Source organism: Pogona vitticeps, chromosome 5, assembly GCF_051106095.1.
Source record: "Pogona vitticeps strain Pit_001003342236 chromosome 5, PviZW2.1, whole genome shotgun sequence".
NCBI classification, from domain to species: Eukaryota; Metazoa; Chordata; class Lepidosauria; order Squamata; family Agamidae; genus Pogona; species Pogona vitticeps.
This window is the reverse complement of record NC_135787.1, coordinates 38,529,153-38,546,424: the sequence shown is the minus strand read 5'-3', so window position 1 is coordinate 38,546,424 and position 17,272 is coordinate 38,529,153. Positions and strand designations below refer to the sequence as shown.

The following is a 17,272-nucleotide window of genomic DNA, read 5'->3' as shown; positions in this document are numbered from 1 at the left end:
GGAGTTCTGCAATGGGTTCTACTATCCGTGAAGGATACATAATAGAAAGAGACAATATTAATCCTAAAAAATATTCAATTCTCTTTTGGCTTGGTTACGGTGATGGATGCACTGCTTGGTTTAAAATGCTGCACTTGAAAGTTATGGAGCAGATAACATTTTCTGCTAGTGGGAAGTATATTGGGTTTTAGTTCATTCACTGTCTGCATTGTCAAACAGGAAAGCTTCTGATGCCTCCATCTGGCATCACAGAAGGCAAAGCTGCCAGTACATGTGTTGTGTACCATTAACCTAAATGTGATCTACAGCCTGAATCAATGCATAAAGATACAGGGCTCTGTGAAAGGCAAATGCGCTGTCCATGTTTGTGTAATTCAGTGCTGTGATGGATGCCAGTATATCTGATTTGGAGCCTTTACTAGTAAAGAGATAAAATATAAGCAGCAGACTTTGCTGTCAGTTCTCAGGGCCTGCTGCCTGGTGTTACCAAAATGAGAAACAAAATAGTTACCTTCTCATCGGAAGGCCCCAACAAGAAAAGCCAATTTTCAAGCAGGACAGGGCCATCTGGGCTGTAATTGGAGGGCTGTCCATTCTTGCACTGCTGGTTCTGAGGCTTAAAAAAAAAAAAACCCTTCTGAACAGGGATTCCATGGCTGAGACACTGTTCTCACATGGAGAAGACTGCAGTGGTGGCAGCCTTGGGTCAAAGTAGGCAACATGCTTAATATAGTTTTAAAAGAGTCACTTCAGTTACTGAAAGAAGTTTTTTTGCTACAGTATGTATCCTTAACAACATATGTCACATTTAACATGCTTTGTATTGTGATTGGTCATTGGAGGGTAACTATGGACTTCATATTAATGTCTGATTCCTGAGGCATATCATAGAATGGTAGAAAATAGAATAATCGAGTTGGAAGGGGCCTAAAAGGCCACTAAGTCCAATTCCCTGCTCAATATCTTCAAGGAAATCCCAGTGTGGGAAGGAGACTGGGTGAGTTGTTAGGAGTGTATGTGCTCTCTAAACATCTAGTTTGACCCCCTTCTGTGACAACCTGTTTGCCATGATCCTATAGATTTTCCCATAGTCAATCTGTTTTTTTATTCTGATGATCTGTTATCATTTTGCTGGGTGGCATGAATTTATGGTGCTTCGTAGTGCAAAGTGGCCAGACACGTATCACTGAGGAACAGACAGGAAAGAGCAAAGTAGGTGGTACATCATGTTCTGATAATGGACAAACCACTCTTATAGGACCTATTATATTTTCTAACAATCAAAGTGCACAGGAACCAATGTCAAATGGTAACTCTATGAATAGAGTTTTTGATACGGAATACAGGAAATGCAGCATAGAGGGCCGCACAGTAGACAAAGAAAAGAAAAAGCAAGTGGTGCTCTGCAATCTTTTTAGCCCATATCTTATTTATTTGCTGTGTTGGTATTTACTATCAGTTCACTTCTGACTTATGGCAACAATGGATGTCTCATTCGGATTATTATTATTTTTTCTTCAACTGCTAAAAAGACCCATATCTATAAACACCTAAAGGAGGCTTGCCTGAAGAAAAGCCTAGCTGGAAGACTTCACAGCATAATTTAAAAAAATCTATCTATCTATCTATCTATCTATCTATCTATCTATCTATCTATCTATCTATCTATCTATCTATCTATCTATCTATCTATCTGTCTGTCTGTCTGTCTGTCTGTCTGTCTGTCTGTCTGTCTGTCTGTCTGTCTGTCTGTCTGTCTGTCTGTCTGTCTGTCTGTCTGTCTATCTATCTATCTATCTATCTATCTATCTATCTATCCATCCTCTGCCTGTCTGTCTGTCCGTCCATCCATCCATCCATCCCACCCAACTAGCGGTGGGGCCACTACTCTGGTTGGCTAACAGGATGAGGTCAAAGTAACATAATATAATAATAGAAACAGAAATGGAAGTACAGATAAAGTATCACACACAGCACGATCCCTAAAACGCAATTAACTTTTTAAAAAGACAATAAAATTAAAAGAATAATAGATGGCTGGCAAAATAACTTCATGAATTCAAGACAGAATTAATCAAAACATGAAATTAAGTTGGGGCAAGGCTATGAAAGGCTTAAATAAAACAGCCAGGTCTTAAATCATCTCCTAAAACCAAGGAGGGACGGAGCCAATCACACCTCAGATGGAAGGGAATCCCAAAGCAAAGGAGCCACCAGAAAAAAAGGCCCTATTGATTTCTTGTTAAGTTAGGAAGCTGGCCCACAGCTTGCTGGAAGTCTCCATACTGGCTCTTAATAGTTACCTTTATATTCTGCCTTTGATTTTGTCAACCTTGGGAGGTAGGTCCAGCTGAGAGAGTGTAGTTTGCCGAAGTCCCAACTTCTCCCATTGAGCCCCGTTTTCTCTAAGATCCATTTTAAAGGTTTATTTCTTTCCGGTATGTATTGTCTAACTTCCTGCCCTTCTCAAATTTTGCATCTATGTGGTTTATGTGGTTTATGTCTCATATTCCTTATGTTTCACACACTCTCATTATAAACAAAACGTGATAAGGCACTAACCCATGTTCTAGTGTGAGATGTAAAATGGTTGAAGTTGCTTCTACAGTGATACGGGAGTATGTTTTGTGTGTCTTTAGAGGATCATTTAGAACCTTATCACAAGGGAAATCTCTGAGTAAATGAGTCATAAATTCTAGGGACGGAAGGGGGATACAGCTATGTGCCTTTCTGGCCTTGTGTCAAGGCCTCTAAGTCCCAGTTGTTGAGAGATGCCTATTGGAACCCACTCTGTCTTCAAAGTAATACCACTCAGCTCAGTGAAAGGGGAGAGCCAGAGAGTGAGCAAGACAGCAAGACAGCGAGCAAACAGTGACTAACGACAGTAACCGTAAACTCCATTCTAGATCAGCAATTTCTGCATGGTAAGTCTTCATTGAATTCATTTATGCAAGCCAAAATTCCACAGTTCTTCTGAAAACCATTGACTGTGGTTTTCCCAGCCCAGTGCTTTTTTTTAAAAAAGAAATCTGTAAATCTATTCAGTTATTGACAGGGAAAAAGCCAAATAAGTGGCATTTTAAATTTTCACCACTATAGTAACATCTCCCAACAAATTCAGTTTGTGGAAACTTGTGAGAACTCACTATGATCACTCTTGCTGAAAGAACTGTGACAGGATAAAGGAAAAGAAGCAGTAAGCTTCACACATTTTACACATGCACACCATGGAAGATGGTGCCTCTTGGATCCAGAAGTGTTAAGAGGAAGTGCAGCAAAGTGGCATTTAAAGACATCAATGTGGCAAATGATGATAGACGAATAGGTAGCCAGCAATGCCTGGGTTATGTTGTCCATCTGGACCTTAGCCACTTACTGCCTAGGACACGTTTTCTTTTCTGGTAAAACAATTTAAATTCTTTGTTCTCCCCCATCCACATTGGATGGTGGCCTTGTTGGCTTTCAGCAAATTTGCACACATGGGAACTATCCTAGGGAAATCTAGGTTTTATTTTGTTTTGTTCTGAATGGATTTCTTAGAGTGATAAATGTTCCTTTTCTTTTAATTTACCATAACCATTCTGAATGATTGCTCCTAATTCATAGCCATAAGCTCATTTTACTAGCATATATATACTGTATTTTTCCTTGTATAAGACGCTCCCATGTATAAGATTCCCCCCTACACTTTTCTAACCCCAAATTAAGAAATCTAAGTGGGACTTAGCAAATATAGGGTAAAAAGGATCAAAGTGTTGCAGGATGGCTTTGATCCATGCTTTCTTCCTTTGTGCTAAAACCCTTCTGGAGCACTTTGATCCCTGCTTTCTTTTTGCTAAGGCTTAGCAAGTGGAGGGGAAAGCAAGGATCAAAGCCCTGCATGATCACTTTGATCCCTGCTTTCCCCTCCACTTGTTTTCCCCCTCTCAGCTTACTTCTGTGTATAAGACGACCCTCAATTTTTAGTCTAAAGATTTTAGACAAAAGTATAGTCTTGTATACAGAAAAATACTGTATATATCTGTCTTTCTGTCTATCCATCTGTCCATCCAACTATTATCTATTTACTGAATGCAACCTTTATCTGTGTCTACCTGACAATCTGTTTGTTATGGAGACTTGTGGTGCAGTGGTTATACTGCAATCCTGCAGTAAAGACTCTCCTCAAGACCTGAGTTAAATGATGACAAGCTCAAGTAGCCAACCTGAGGTTGACTCAGTTTACCATCCTTCTGAGATTGGTGAACTGAGTAACCAGCTCATGGGGAGGAGGGGGGGTCAATATGTAACCTGCATAATTAAATTATAAACTGCACAGAGAAACAATATATAAACAGCACCCTTTATGTCTAGTAATTTGTCTCATAAACCCATCTTAAGCAAGTCTATTTAGAAATGCCTTAGCTCTCATTTGGCCATGCAACACCTCTAACACTTCACTCTCCCTGTTCCCATCCACTTATATGTGATTAGGTGGCACTCAAAAATGTTTATATTTTTCATGTAAAATGCAACCTTTGTTCAGATAAGAGATGTTTTACTATGGTTGCAATTCACAGGTTAATGAACATGTCTCACTGAAATATACTTCCTTGTCCATAGGTTTAAAGTTGGGGTTGTATCCCACAAAATCACTAAAACAGAAAAAGAGGTCATCTATAAAAAATGAAAAAAAAAATGGATGTGATTGCTAGATGGAATCAACTGCAAAAGAGTGTCTTTTCCATACTTCAGAGAGATGAATTATCATGAACATCATTCTCTCATCTTGCACTTAAGCAATCTACAGTGCATTAAACACCCTGGTTTCCATTTGTACTTCTAAAAAGCAAAACTTGTACTGGATTTATATGCCTCTGGGGTATGCAGTCTGGCTACATATCCTGGAATATGAAATGCACTTCAGCTCTTAAGTATGTCATGGAAACCATCAATGTTTTAACATACAGTGTGAAAACCAGGACAATTGTCATTCCACTCATTGCTCCGTCTAAGAGATGGTTCCTCGATGAATTAGAAGATGCAGCAAACTGCATTAAATATCTTGATTTCCACAATCTGCTTTCCTTTAAGTCTCTGCATCTCAGAATTTGTTTTTTTAAATACACAGAACTGTTACTGAGACTGAAAGAGAATTTACACCTAGTCATTTATGTATGTCTGTACCTAATTCCATAACGCAAATATAGCAGGGTTAGGCTTGGTTACCATCCAGATAGAAGGCCACCATGGAACAACATGGACTTCCAAGCAGGACTAGAAAAGAATATGAACCCCTGTCTGGATACAGTACACATGGTTTATTCAAGCTCCCAGGGACTCAAATGTATTCTCCATCACTCCAGGACACGAAGTGTTCCCCCCCCCCCAAAGAACTCCCAACACTGAAGAAAACACAGGACTCAAAAGTTTTTTTAATGTATTGAGGTGTTGGGGAACCATGTCACCCAAACCCAATTTTTATTTATTTTTTAAATTGGCAATTAGAGGGCAGCTACAGTAAGGAGAACATTTTAATAATAATAATAATAAAAACTCCAAATGTTGTAAGGTCCTCCCTCCCCCTGTGGGAAGATGTGCAGCCTTTCAGGTTCTGGAGGAGTGTTTGCATGGCCTCAGACCTCTGGAGGTTGTCTTTCCCTGAACCAAAGAAGCTTGTGGTTTGACTTAGTGTAAATGAACTCCCTACATTCCTATATCCTGTATGAATGCTTTCTGAAGTAAACAACCCTTCTTACCTGTCTGCCTTTGTGACTCCTCCCTGCCCCCCCCAAAACATCCCACAAACAAGGCTATATTCAGCAGCTAACCCCAAGAGATGTGCTGGAGGTGATACTGGTTCCACAACAGTCCTGTCAATCTCTTGGTGTACTGGACATCTTAAGGAATGCTGAAAATCATGCTACTCTAATAAATGTTCAGAAATCCTATACAGATTAAACATATGAGGCAATGAAAATGTTGGATGTTCTTTAAAAAGAAAAAAAGGAGGAAGGATATAAGCTATTGACAGTTTTGTTTCAATCTTAAAGCATTAAGCAAACCAATCTTGAGACCTCATGAACAGCAAAGGCAAGGCCTTGAGAAGAATCAAGACACATCATTGGTATAAAACTCACTGTTCTTGGATTCATGAAAACAAATGTCTGCAATAAAAGCACTTTACCTTTTCATTTTTATAAACCCATGATTTAGCAAATGTAAATGTGCAGTTATAAAGAGGACGAATTGCAAAAGATGTGCCAGAATTACTCAACTGGCATATATATGCATGTGTGTTGTAATTTTCAAGGTCTAGGAAATGCCTTTATCTGTGTTTCTTGCACACATAGTTATAATAATAGCCAAAGTCCATTGATTTTCCTCTGCTGGAACCTTCTGCTCCTATCAGACTACATGTGGAACTAGCTCCTGCCACATCACTTGAGGGTGTCAGATTTCTCCTCAGGATGCAGAACTCAGATTTGTACCAGTTTGCCTGCCGGGCATGTCCATCTGTGCCACACACTTGACATTAATGAAAAGGATTCCTCAACAGATCAATAACTTTGTGTTTGTAAGGTGCCTTCCTAATGACAAATTTCTAGGGGATTGTGGCCTGTAGTCTTGTTTGCCAGTGTCAGACAGACATAATGTATTCTCAGTACAATTCCATGAATGTGGTGAGGAGGTAATTAAAATCGAATATTTTTCTTGTTTACCTTTTCCCCCTGTCTTCATGCCCTTTCTGACTTCAACAGATATCACAGCTGAAATCTATAAAACTGGGCCAATAATTTGTAATGCTTCCATTCAATTTGTTGCTCACAGGACACATAGCAGCAGAGTTAGTTCTTTAAATCTGCTGGAAGTTGGTTAGACCAAACCTGCTGATGTCACAATAAGTCTTCTATTCTTGAAAGCAAAGGAGTCACCTTATGGCTCATATAGTTGCTGTCTTTGCCTGGAGATGGCCATGTATCATGCAGCTGGTGAATTTGGGCATCAGGAGAAGCTTTGATTCTATGGGCTGGATCTGATACAATCTGTCTCCTATTTATCATGCTGCCCTTTCATCCATCCCCAGAAAGATCAGAACCACATCCACCAGAAAGAGCACTGTTAACTACTGTTAACATCCCATGACAATGGGTGGAGAAGGACCTCAGAAGTGGGATTTTCACTCACTCTCCCATCCTTTGTTCATCTAATGTGCTTATTTAGACCAGGGGAAAGTGAAATCAAGAGGAGGATATATCAGGGGTCCCCTATCAACTCCCCTCAAACTGAAGAAGCTACTTGGATGAGTAGTAAAACATTTCAACCTAATAAGAAAGAAGTCCAGTTGTCATGACTTAACTTCCAGACATGCCTACATAGGTTAGCAGTGCAATATGGAAAAGAGAATATCTATAACAGTTTATAAGACAGGGTAAGGGGTCATTTTCCACTAGACTTATTGTTTCTTCAACATATCACTGACATGATCTAGTACAATCTGTTTAACTCAGAGGATCAGTTTTTGATGTGTGGAAGGTAGTGATTTGTGGCTGACAAAACACTGGACTTTTTAGGACTGAAGATGTGGGAAAGTTGTCATTATATAAAGATTTAAACTAAAGATCAGCCAAAACAGTCTTTTTTGTTCCATTGTGCTATTTTTATTGTCAAAATGCGCATCTGCTTTTTGTGTGCTTTTGACTCCCTCCTTAAAGTATTGTCAATTTTTTGGAAGAAATCTCAAAAGCTCTTTAACATGCCAGGAAATTTAGTAATTTCAGGCCAGAAACAGATGTTAGAGATAGCCCATAATTAGAATCTGAAAGTACATTCATGTTATAAAGAGCGACTGAGGCAGTCTTTGAGTTTTAGTGAAATCGGCCTTTTAAGGAAACCCGCATTTCAAACCTGAAGATCAGTCACCAAGCAAACAAAAAAGTAATCTGCATAATCACAGAGGTGAAAGTAGTGCACATGCTACGACACTTCGATGCTCACATCAGTTAAGGATTTTCACTCTTAATGGGAATCTTGGCATGGATGGAGGAAAAAAGTTGCTTTAGCCCTTTGCCTTCTGCTGTGGTCCTGATGCAAATCAGGATCCTTGCACTTACAATTAGTATGGGTAAAAGAAGCTCCCTATGTATGAGGGAGCAATGGCCATGATAGCAAGCAAAGGAGAGCCTTCATGCTCCTATGGGGAAGCTTTTATCTTGATCAGAACCACAGCCAGTTCCAATGTTAAAGCAGACTCACCCCTCATGTCCCAAGTGGGATTTTATGCATTTCAAATCCCCAAATATGGTCAGGGCTTATGAGGAGAGAAGGAAGAGCAGCAAAGTGTGTGATTATCTCCTTTGTGCCTGAAAGAATGTTTAGCTCAGAAACCTTGGACTGAACAGGTGAGGCAAAGGGCATGCCAGACCTGCTACTGGCCAGCTGAGCAAGGGCCACAAGGAACATCATTGTATGGGCTAAAATGCTCCAGTACTTGCATTTCAGTTCCCTTCCTCTTTTGTTTTCAGACTCTCTTAGTTTGGGAGCTTATGGGAAGAGACTATTTGTTTAGAGAAAAATGGAAAGAATTTAAATTGAATTGAATTTTTAAAATAATTAAAATTTAAATGTTTAAAGAAAAATAGTGCTCAGAAGGTTCATGACAATTATTGCCCCAATGGCATGAAAAAAGTCCTTTCAGTGCAAGCAGAAAATACCCGGAGAACTCTTAATAAAGGGAGGAAGATGGGCTTTGCTGATGCTTACCAACAAAGAGACGAGAGCTCTCCCTATTTGTTTATTTGTATGTTTGTTTGTTTATATGTCAGCTTTATCCCTATCAGAGACACAAGATAAAACAATAGACTTAAAAATGCTATATAAATATTGCATTTAAAAAACAAGCACACATTAAGATTAAAAAACAACTAAAACAATTTTAAAACATTTAAAAATCTGTAACTTCAAAACTAGCATTCCTGAGACAACTTACTGCCTCAAAGCACTGCCTAAAGAGGGAATTCTTTGCCTACTGACAGGACAAGAGAGATGGGACCAACCTGGCTTCTTGGAGCAGTATATTCCAAAGTGTTCCAAAGGCATTCCTCACAAGCATATGACTGGGGCAGAAGAGCTGTTCCCCCACCCTCAAAAATGTGGGCAAGGTATCCCCCATCCCAGTCTATAAGCTACCCCTGACTTTGTCCACTGTTTTCTACTGACACAAAAAGTTGAATTTCCAACCCTTCCCAGACTCCTACCTAGTTTTTCTTGCTTATATACTTGGTTTCACTTCTCTTCCTTGCAACAGGTATGTTTTGGCATATCTGCCAATGTAACATCCTTGAACTGCTTGCATACCACCATCATGTTTTATAATGCTATGCTTTGTCATCAGTCAGGATTTCTGTCAATCCTTCGCTGTTATCTGTTAGTGCATGATGGTAGCACTGGGATGTGTAATTTGATTTTCAACAAATTTTAACATTTCCCCTCAAAAATTACCACTGTGGGTATAATTTTGCATGATTACCCTCGGCCCAACAATTGTTCACACTCAAGGATTTATTGCAAAATGGGAGAGTAGACTTTCTATTACATGAAAGCCATAAAGTGTTCTCATCTCAGTGCATAGAAAAGAATGCAGTGATTTGATCTGGAACAATTGATCTTGGACTCTGATCATTTTCACAACAGAGAAGAGAATAAATAAAGACTATTTGAAAAACATATCTGAAACAATGCATACTATGCCTTCTATTTTGTTTCTGCTTCTCTCCCATCTGCTAAGTTTTTGTGCAACCTGTCTTGATGGAAAGATCTTGAGAACTTTTACACACAGTAGTGACATTTCAGGTGAGCCTAATCATTATTGCCCTGGTTTATTTTTATTGATGGGACTGTACCGTACTTTTACATTTTTATGTGCATTCTGTGTAATTCTCCTATACTAAATTCATGGTGAACTCCAAATAATGAACACACTTGAAATTTCAGTATCACCTGCTGCTACTGCTGCTGTTTAGCCCCTAAATCCTGCTATACCACTCATTATTTCATCTGTAAAATCTGTATTTGATCTGTAAATTCAGCAGGATGAGCAGGTAGTTTCTTTGCTGTACCCTACTCAAGTAATTCTGAAAGCATAAGTAACAATAACCATACCTACATGTGGCAGCCACCATTAGACAGAGTCAAATCTTGATAACTATATAGACAACAGCACTTGTACAGTGGCATGCTCAATATCTTCCAAGCCCTGTTGGGTATCTCAAAGGGTTGTGGTTTCAAGAAAGACCATCATCTGGAAATAAGGCATTGTATGCATTTGGCCTTCCTTGAACTGGTAAGCACCCTGAAACTCTGGCTGTAAAACATGCACATGTGAACATGTGTTCACATACTGTATGCCTGTGAAAGAGATAGCTATGCACTGATAAAGCTGTGAAATGGTAGGTGTGAAACAAGTATTGTTCTAAACTTATTAAGCAGGAAACACAAAATGCAGAAGCAAAAATAATCAGTAAAATTGTTACGTATTTCAACAGGAGTATCAGGTACTATGGTGGATCAGAGGGCAGGAGAGGTATAAAATACTCCAAGTTTTAGAAGAATTGAAGAACCTGTACATGTAGGCTTTTCCCCCCAGATCAAATTTCAACCATTCTGATACATACAGTTCAAGTTGATAAAGATATCCAATATCTATATAATCTATACAAAGAAAATATCACCATAGTGGATGATGCAGATGGGATTTAAAGCACTTATCAAGAGAGGCATCCCCAGTTTTAATTGTTGTAGAAAAAGTGTAGAGATCTCACTGGGAATTTGTAAGTAACTAACTATAAATAAGTTTTCATAATAATTCCCTTTCTCAGTGAAGACAGGATCAGGCATATCACATTTTAACTGTAACATACGAAAAATTGTTTCATCCCTTTTACAGTGGCAACTGCAAATTTTAACAAGGAAGGACACTTGGTAAGTTGCAGAGAGGGAGGGAGGGAGGGAAACAGAGAGAGAGAGAGATCGCCCTCCCCATTCCACCTTCACAGACTGTTTCTGCCACCACAATGAATACCTGGAGGAGGAGGAGGAGGCCCAGCTGCCGCAGGTCTTGTGATGGATCTGTTAAGGACAAGGGCTGGATTTTGTGCAAATCTTAACAGTTACTTGAAAATGATAAGGTATGGTCTGAGCGATGAAAGAGGAATACCACATGGTCCAAGAGCTGGCTCATCAGGTGCCTTATTCTGTTTCCTCAGGCTTTTTTTAGGGGTGAGTGTGTTTTGTACACTGGCCAACAGCTTCCAAAATTCTAAGTATTTGGGGAAAGTGGTCCAAATGCTGCTGTGTGGGTATGCTGGTAGTAGAGAAATTGTGTAAATTTCAGTGGCAAATTGCCACTAATTAAAAAGTCCCCACATGGACTTCTCACTGTGCACCAGTCAAATGGCTTGGTTCATGAGCTTGGCTCTAGGTAGGGACTCATTAATTAGTGGCAACTTGCTGCTGAAAGTTACATGATTCCCTTTTTGGTGGCATAACTGTATAACAGGATTTTGGCCATAGTTAAAAGTAACTCTTCTAGTTTACAGCAGGGGTGGGCAAAGTGTGACTGTGGGGCTGCATGTACCCTCTTTTGTAATCTTCACCCCATCTGATTCTTGTATATTCTGAACAAAACAAGTTGTTCCAAGCAAGAAAAAGTATTTGCCTGAGAGCAGCAATTTATCTTTTAAATAGACCCTCCTGCAATGTTTAACAGCAACATTTATCCATTTTCCAAAGTCATGTTTTATTTTTGTTTTGCCATTCTTGGGAACTTCATTCTGAAAATCCCAAAAGTTGGCCTCCAAACCCATCAAAGCTGCCCATGTGGAGAAAATGAAAAGTAAAGAATACAATTTGCAGGCTGCGGCCTTGAAACTGTAACAAATTACTTTTGAGGATAATTTCCAAGCCCGGATTTGACTCTAATGGTAACATTGACACTAATTTATGTTGAATATTTCCTCTGAGGTAATTACACTGAAGAGAATGTTCTTTTTCAGATGCTAAATATTTGTTTCTCCCCATGCTATTGTTGGCAAGAAACAAGGCTGTCCAGTGTCAGACGTCCTAAAATTATGGATTGATCCTTGGCAGTGCAACAATTGAGTGCTTAGTTAAGTGGCAGAGCTTGTACTGCAACCGAAGTTGCCCCTTTAAGAAATACAGATCAGTCTGAAAGGCTGGGTGAAGCTGGTAGCAAGGCATCTACAATGGTACTGGTGAGAGCTTTGGTTCAACTGTGTGTATGTACGTGTATGCATGGACACAGACGTGGTCAACAATTCTCAGGGTGTGTTCTTGAAGGCTTTCACAGCCGGGATCTGGTGGTTGTTGTGGGTTTTTCAGGTTTTTTGGGCTTGTTCTGAAGGTTGTTCTTCCTGACATTTCGCCAGTCTCTGTGGCCGACATCTTCAGAGGACTGGAGTAGGAACTCAGTCCATGCTCTGTTGCGGTGTGTTGGATAGTTGAGTATTTATAGCTGTGGGAACAGCTTTTGTCTTTTTTCAGGAGATAGGGTGATCAGTGTGTTTTTTGTTATGATAAAACAAAGCTGGCCCTAAAACAAGCTGGACATAAAATTCTATTTCAAAATACTGAAGTACTGGACAACACCAGCAACCACTATGTTAGACTGCACAGCGAAGCCATTGAAATCCATAAACATCAACAGAATTTCAACAAAAAGGAAGAAGGCCTAAAACTAAATGCGGCCTGACTCCCGATATTGAAAAATACAGCCTGTAAAAGGTCAATGAACTCTACCCAGCCACAAGGGCCATGGATCATTGCACAAAAAAAGACCAGCTAATGACACCCACCAATCACAGTAACAGATAATCTCCCCCTCCTTATCACAACAAAAAACACGCTGATCACCCTATCTCCTGAAAAAAGACAAAAGCTGTTCCCACAGCTATAAATACTCAACTATCCAACAAACTGCAACAGATCATGGACTGAGTTCCTACTCCAGTCCTCTGAAGATGCCAGCCACAGAGACTGGCGAAACGTCAGGAAGAACAACCTTCAGAACACGGCCAAGAAACCCAAAAAATCCACAACAACCAATTCTCAGGATATCAAGTGAAGTCTCAAAGAATTGCTGTGTTCACCCAGAACTCCTGGTAGGTATTCAGTTCTCAGGCTGAGCAGCACTCGACAGAGCTGTAATTTTCTTCTTTCTGATGAGTTGTCTTTAAATCTTTGGCACCCATCACCATCCATTCCTAGTTGGCTCTATGGCTCACTGGTTTGGCATGAATTATATGTATCTGAGGCTTGTGCAGTATTGGCTGATTGTTAGCATAGAGACTGGCATTTTGAGTGTGCAAAATTGTTTTACTTAACAGAAAACAGCTCCAAGCAGGAACCAAATCCTCCCAATGGCCCTCAAAATATTTTAGAAGTAACAAGTAAACACTCTTTATCTCAATAATGATTAAAAAATTTACTGGTTGTTATATAACTTTCAAAAAATAGCCTCATTTTGTCCCCTTTGTTACCTTCAAAAATAATATATTGGAGGTTACCTATGTAACTTGTACAACATTACTTTCAACCTCTTTGCAGAAATATACCAAGGTTAATTTCGAGAAGAGGTTACATTTCTGGGGGTTTAACTGACAGAAACATGATTGCCATCTAAACATCACACAGAGCAATACTATTTTTTTCATTTGCAGAGGCCCTGAAACACAGTTTCCAATAAAGGAACACATTCAGTGCTTCTATTTTTTTAAAAATGAAAGGAATATTTTCTTTGAATATACTGTATAAAAAGTTACATTTTGCATAGCATTCTTTAGATGAAGAAAAGGGCTCTTTTTTAGGGGGAGAAAATGAACTGCCAACTCCAGAGTCAGATGATGATGATCCATGAAAGAAAGTCTCTGGAAAATGTGACAGATGATCTTAACCTTGATTAATGTGCTTTAATTGGATTAAACTATATGAAAGGCCTTTTCTTCTCTTTCAACACCTTCAGGGCCTTTTGTGAGCATGCAAGGCATCTGGCAAAAGGGCACCCATCCAGCCTTATGGACATATGCTGTACATCCTGACACTGCTAGCATAAACAGAGCTTATCTCCGATGACATAGCCCCTGGGGTACCAGAGAGTGGTGGCCATCAACTGATAATTGGGCATTTATATGATTTGCTGCAGCTTTGGGGAAAGTGAAAAACCATTTAAACCTGATAGAGTTCTCTCAGCAGTGCTGGAAAAACTGTCATCTCACATCAGTGGTCTTCATGCTATAAATAGCAACATAGATGACAAAGGGTCATATTCTATCCTTGGTCTTAATCTACTCTCTAAACAGTCATGCTAAAACCAGGAAGGCCTGAAGGTAGAACAAGAGACTATGTGATTAAACGCTGGGAGTACATCTTGGAAGCAATGAACATTCTCCCCACTCACTATAATATTTGCCATTCTTTATTGGACACTGCATAGGAAAACTTGATAATATTTCAAAACACTCTTTCATTGTCTTGTGATGTGCAATAAATTGGCATTCTGGGTTACAGTATGGGAAATACATTAACTAAACTTTCAAGATAGTTGGACAAGGGTGTAGACATACATTAACAACTAGCAGTGATGGGTGAGCCTATCCAAGTTAGCTCTGGAAACAATTTTTGAGCAAGTGAATTGATTGCCACATGCCTGTGGTCAATTCATTTCTTCAAACAACAACAACAAAAAAACACAAACAAGCAAAAAAAAAAAAAAACCACACCACCCTCTGGTTTATGAACATTGGATACTGAACTTCGGTATGCATGATTAAAAATGCCAGGAAATTGCCTGATATTGGTGCATAATATCATGCCCACATTGCCAGCAAGAAAAGGAATAGCAGGTTTTACATAGCAAAGGGCAGCGTAGATGGTTGTGGGTTTTTCGGGATCTTTGGCCGCGTTCTGAAGGTTGTTCTTCCTAACGTTTCGCCAGTCTCTGTGGCCGGCATCTTCAGAGGACAGCACTCTGTGCTCTGGTGTAGTTTGCTTGGAAGTTGAGTATTTATGGCTGTGAGATAGGCTTTTGTCCTTTTAGATCCTGGCTGTGAAAGCCTTCGTGAAGGCAGCGTAGATGTTGACAGTACCAATGGCAGCAGTCAAGATGGTCTACAGCAGTGGTTCTTAACCTTTGTTACTCGGATGCTTTTGAACTGCAACTCCCAGAAACCCCAGTCAGGACAGCTGGTGGTGAAGGCTTCTGGGAGTTGCAGTCCAAAACTCCTGAGTAACCCAAGGTTAAGAACCAGTGGTCTACAGGATACCATTTTTGTGCTCACTACCATTCACAAAGGGGAAATCCCAGAAGCTGACTGCTTTTTTCATCAGTTAATCACTTCTCAACTAAATAGTGTCATGGCTGTTTCTGAACAAGTGTGAACAGTAGTGAGATGTGTTGTTTTCACTTAATTTATGTAATTCATGCAATTGTGTTGATTATACAAATAACCTCAGACAGATCTACTTGCTTCTTTATTTAACAATCTGAAGCATTGGATAGATTGTTTGCACAGTTAGTCAGTTCTACCGTGCTTGCTTTTTTTTTCCTTCCAACCAGCTATGTCCTATCTATGTGTGTGTGTGTGTCTTGCTTGTTCAAAGGAAAGAAGGCTAGGTATTTGCATTTTTAAAATGCAAATCCCAGAATTATCCATTCTGGGAGTTCCACCTGCCAGACGGTCACTTACATTGTGTTCACTTGGAAGACTTCATGGTTTAGAATAGGCTGCGCTTGGACTTTGTTTCCTGATGAAAAAAGAAACCACCCCGCTGGGAGTTCTGGGATTTGGAGAATGGAGAATTTGGGGATTTGGAGCCCAACACCCACCATCTATACCCACACCCACAAACTGTATGCAACATTCAGAGACCTTGATAGGAAGGCTGGAGACAAGAAACCTCACAGAGCTTTGAAACTCATCAGGGTTCTTCATTCTGTTGAAACAGCATAATCAAAAAGAATGAGAGATTTACCCAACAATCTTTCAGATGTAGCTGGAAGATAGATGGATGGGATGGGCATATGCATGTACATACATACACCTCAGATACCAAAAATATTTTCACTGGTATTTGGTGCTCACCAGTTTGCATAGTGAAAGACTGTTATGTTTGCAGGCAGGGAAACCTGAGGCCAGGAGTGGACCTTTAGAGTCTCATTGAAATAGGGCATGTAAGAGATGAGAAAGAAGATATTCCTGTGGGCCAGCTGCTTGTAAATGTAAATAGGAACAGAATATGGGTTCAGCTTGGCGACAAGTTGATATGAGGCTTGTAGAAGGTTCAGCACCAGACATTGGAAGTTGTTGTTGTTTTTAATTCCAGGCCCTGTTCCAAGGCCGTCAGAGATCTTACAAGAAGAAAAATCATGAGTGGAAATGGGGGGACATTCGTATACAAATATGAATATCCCCGCACAACTGGATTTAATGAGGGTCCGGTTCCTAGGGTCAGACCGTCCACTCATGCATCCGGTGGCATCCCCACTCATCCTTCCAATCGCTCCCGGAGCACCGCTCTCTACCTGCTCTGGTGCCACTCAGCAGCCATCCAGGGAGAATTGCCTTCCCTCCCCTTGCCTGGAGTGGCTAGCCAAGTGGGAAGAGGGTAACGTTAAGTCCAGATGTGTGTAGATATTTGTATTCATATACGAATACAAATACCCCCCTCTCTATGAGTTACAACCATGGTGCTTCACTTTCTGCCTTGCTCCAAAAGCTACAATGGGCTGAAGTTCTTTCCTCAGTTTGACTCCATCTCTTCCTACTTGGTACACTGAGATTGCACAAGCAGAACACACATACAAACATGGAGTCAGGAAGCTCTAGTGCCACCTGCTAACAGGTAGAGATAGATCCCCTGACTTTAATGCCACCTCATATACAACATCAAGTTTTCTTCTCCAGAGCCATTTTCCCTGGGATTTGCAGTACCATCTTGTGACTCAGAGAAGCCTCAGACTCCAACAGGTGCTCTGAAATATGGCAGCCCTACTTAGGAGTGATGCTACCTTCCCTTGTGCAAAAACTATACAAGTTAATTGTTTTATCTGAATGAGCTGCATTCGGAGAACTCTGCTCAACCCCATGTGCCTATAATAATGAATCTTGCTCCTCCTGACTTCATATTTATCTTTCACCTTTTCCATCTTGCTATGGCCTTCTATTCCAATAGGATAGTTGGTGGCATAGCAGAAGGCGAATCAGAGGGGCAAGGGGCA

The 17,272-nt window shown here is 40.1% G+C and overlaps 1 long non-coding RNA gene across 1 annotated transcript in view; it reads left to right on the top strand.

Annotated features, from left to right (window-relative positions):
- Window positions 1-2,832: 2,832 nt before the first annotated feature.
- Window positions 2,833-17,272, top strand: part of LOC144589618 (uncharacterized) — a 39,882-nt gene continuing 25,442 nt past the window's right edge. The window contains exon 1 of the long non-coding RNA XR_013545849.1: window positions 2,833-2,924. This is a non-coding gene — a long non-coding RNA (uncharacterized LOC144589618). The remainder of the gene's footprint in view (window positions 2,925-17,272) is intronic.